At 39.1% G+C, this 4,022-nt stretch overlaps 1 pseudogene; it reads left to right on the plus strand.

The window, feature by feature from the left end:
- Positions 1 to 1,681: 1,681 nt before the first annotated feature.
- LOC118858384 lies at positions 1,682 to 3,536 on the plus strand (annotated as a pseudogene).
- Positions 3,537 to 4,022: the final 486 nt, after the last annotated feature.

The following is a 4,022-nucleotide window of genomic DNA, read 5'->3' on the forward strand; positions in this document are numbered from 1 at the left end:
TTAAACTTTTTATAAAATTTACAGAAGAAATAGATATGTAAGATATATGTAGATTGTCTAAATGTATAGATTTGGCTTATAGGTAGCATGTATATATGTATTTGTGTGTGTATATATGTCTATATGTACATATGTATACATGAGTATATATATACTCTGAGGTCTGACCCACTGCTGGGAAGGAGAAAGAGAGTCAAAGGCTATGCTTGCATCCCTGCCTGCTAGCTGAGGAGAGGAAGGCCATGTCCAGGACAGCTGATATTGGGCAATCTCTTCTTAAGTCTTTAAGAGGAGTTTCAGGCTAGAACTATATCTGCCACCTGTCCCATGTCTCTGGTCAAGGGATACAAATCTGAGTGCATAAATGATCACTCTTAATTGTTTATAGTTCTCAATTTTTACTAACTAATCAGTTTCTAAAATTGAACCAAATCAGTAACTCATTGGGGGAAACATGGAATTAGTGTTAGAATCATAACAGTTCTCTTCAACCACTTGTCAGTCTTGACCTTCAGTTTGGGGAAGAGGATAGGACAGCTAACTGAACACAACTCAACTTTCAACAGGGCCTGATTTAAATAGAACACCTTAGATACTGTCTGCCCTTCTTACGCTACAATTTTAAATGACATGACCATAGGCAGGATGGCTCCCGTCCTACTGTGTTTAAGGATGGGAGCTCTGTAGTTTACATTATTACCATCTTTGTTAACTTCCTACCCCCACTCTCCATTTATCCATTGAGATTAAAACCGTCTTGGAGAGGGCACAAATAACCATGTTCAAAAACAAGTTAAGGTAAAGAAAAAATGAAGACAGAGGAAAAACATGTAGATTCAACTCCAGAAAAATGCTACCAGGTGAGAAGGCAGGATTTTATGGCACTCCAGTTCTATAGCAGCCCAGAAGAATGAAACTAAAAAAGAATATCTGCCAGATACACATTTCAAGAATTCTGAGCATTATGATATCAATGCCACAACCAGTGCAGTTCTGTCTTCTACCTGAGAGAATTCCCTTGCAACTGAGATTGGCCCTTCTTCCTGGAGCCACTTTGTCTATTCCTATTCCCAAAGCCTCTCAGAGAGTGTTCTGTAGTGTGTTGTAGTCATTCTTAAAACCCTTCTGTTTTTGGAATTATTTGGCTCTTTTAGTCTTCTGGCTGGAGGGCAGATGGATGACCTGAATCATTGTTAGAGAAGACAGTTCAGGAGACTGATGCTGCTCCTGGGAACTCCCAGCAGCCAGATCACTTAGTGGTTTCTGATAGAAGAGTCTGGCCAAAGACATCCTTGAGAACTCCATCAATAAATTTTTGTGGAACTTGACCATTACTTTATCATTTCATTACTCTGAACAAAAAGAGCATTTCCATGTATGCAGCAGAATACAAAGAAAAAGTAAATCATACTTAAAACAGTGAGTTTCCATTTCATGCAGCTTACTATTTTATAAAGAAAAATATAGAGAACTTTCCAGAAAACTCGGCAAGAAGTGGAGGGCAGCAGCTGCCCGAAGAACTCGCACCCCAGAACTCGTGCCCTCCTCCTCCAATCTTCTCTTTCTTCCCCTCGATCCCCCAACATCCCAACCGGCTCCTGGGCGGTCCCCTCTCACCCCATCCTGGACGTGAGCATTTCGACGCGGGCATACTGTGAGTGTTGCTCCCCAGCTATAAAAAATGGTGAAGGAAAAGACTTACTATGATGTTATGGGGGTAAAACCCAATGCCTCCCATGCATATAGAAAACTAGGCTTAAAATGTCACTCAGATAAGAATCCAAATGAAGGAGAAAAGTTCAAGCAGATTTCTCAAGCTTAGGAAGTGCTTTCTGATGCAAAGAAAAGAGATTTGTATGATAAAGGTGAACAAGCCATCAAAGAGGGTGGTTCTGGTGGTGGTTTTGGTTCTCCAATGGATATCTTTGATATGTTGTTTGGAGGAGGTGGAAGAATGCAAAGGGAACAGAGAGGTAAAAATATTGTTCATGTGTTGTCAGTGACCTTGGAAGATTTATAAAACCGGCTTTGCAAAAGAATTTGTAATTTACCATGTTTCCCCATGTATAAAATGCACCCTTTTCCGAAAAATTTGGGGTCTAAAAACTGGGTGCATCTTATACAGTGGTTGTAGATTTTTTACTTGCGTTTCCTGCTTTTTTGCACTTGTTGTCTTTGTGCTCATTTTTTTGCATTTGTTACCAGTATATTAGGTTATGTTTTGCCATGTTCTGCCCAGAAATGGCTCAGAAAAGATTTTTGTGCAGTGCTGAATTCAAGTTAAAAGTGATCCAGTTTGCAAAAGTGAATGGAAATCGTGCTGATGAACGTAAGTTTCGTCCTCTTCCAACTGAGAAAACAATCCAAGACTGGCTACGGGAAGAAGAAACCCTACTGAAAATGCCACGGCAGAAGGCGGCCATGAGAGGCAAGTCAGTAAAATGGCCTGATTTAGAGAGGGAGTTGAAGATATGGATTGAAGACCAAAGGGCAATTGGAATTCCTGTGTCCGCAAAGATGGTTCAGCATGAGGCAAGAAGAATTGCTGATGAAAAAGAAGTTACTGATTTCAAAGGAGGACACAATTGGTGCTTCAGGTTCATGAAGTGGAATGGACTGAGCATGCGTACATGCACCAGACTTGCCCAAAAGATGCCTGAAAGCTATGTGCAGATGAATAAAACTTGAGTTTAATAACTTTGTGTAATACATTTTTTTTCAAATTTCGGCCCCCAAAATTAAGGTGCGTCTTATACACGGGGAAATATGGTAAGTGAAGTTCGAAGTGGTAAGAAAGGAGTTGTAAAATGCTGTCCCACTTGCAGAGGTACTGGAACGCAAATAAGAATTAATCAGATAGGACCTGGAAATTCAATCAGTTTGCATGGAATGCCAAGGGTATGGGGAAAGAATCAGCCCTAAAGATAGATGTAAAATCTGTAAAGGGAGGAAAATTGTTCGAGAGAAGAAGATTCTGGAGGTTCATATTGACAAGGGGCATGAAAGATGGTCAGAAGATAACATTGCATGGTGAAGGTCACCAGGAGCCAGGAGATATTAATCATTGTTTTGCATCAGAAGGACAAGGCTATATTTACATGAGGTGGTGAGGACCTTTTCACATGTATGGACGTCCAGTCGAAACATTGGGTAACTTTCAGAAACCAATAACAACTCTTGATAATAGAACTATAGTCGTTACTCCTCATCTTGGTCAGATTGTTAAACACGGAGATATCAAATCTGCACTGAATGAAGGTATGCCCATTTATCACTCACCTTATGAGAAAGGAATTCTAATAACTGAATTTAAGGTAAACTTCCCAGAGAATGACTTTCTTTCATCAGACAAGTTATCTCTTTTGGAGAAATTACTGCCTGAAAGAAAGGAAGTAGAGGAGACTGAAGATATGAATCAGGTAGAACTGGTGGACTTTGACCCATCTCAAGAAAGAAGCTGCCTAAAGTACAGTGGAGAAGCTTGTGAGGATGATGAGCATCATCCCAGAGGTGGGGTTTAGTGTTGAACCTCTTAATGAGGGGGTCAGTGAATACTCTTCATTGTCATGCTGACTTTTGTATGCAATAGTGAATGAGAGAAGAACTACAGTCATCATAACACACTCACTACTAGTTACTGTTTTTGTTGTAATATTCAACTATAGTTGTGTTTTAAAAAGTTAATAAAATTAGCAATATAAAATGCTGACTTTGCAATTTATGATGGTCAGTGTGCAAGATAGTTAATTTTTTCCTTATAGTAAAGAAGTCCCCAAGCATTTTTTTCATAACTTGTACTTTTTGTTTCGATTGCATATATGCAGTGGCTTAGACTGAGGTTTGATTTTTGGTTGACTAAATACACACAAGCATTTATCATTGTTAAGCTCTGAAATTAAAATTTTGTACTGAATTCACAAGAAAAGAAAAATATAAATTTCATACACTACTTTCAAAACTGTCCTGCTCAACTCTGCTTTCTTCTCAATTTCCATCTACTCTCTTCTGTGCATTCAAAAAAA

Source organism: Trichosurus vulpecula, chromosome 7 (assembly GCF_011100635.1).
Source record: "Trichosurus vulpecula isolate mTriVul1 chromosome 7, mTriVul1.pri, whole genome shotgun sequence".
Classification (NCBI taxonomy): domain Eukaryota; kingdom Metazoa; phylum Chordata; class Mammalia; order Diprotodontia; family Phalangeridae; genus Trichosurus; species Trichosurus vulpecula.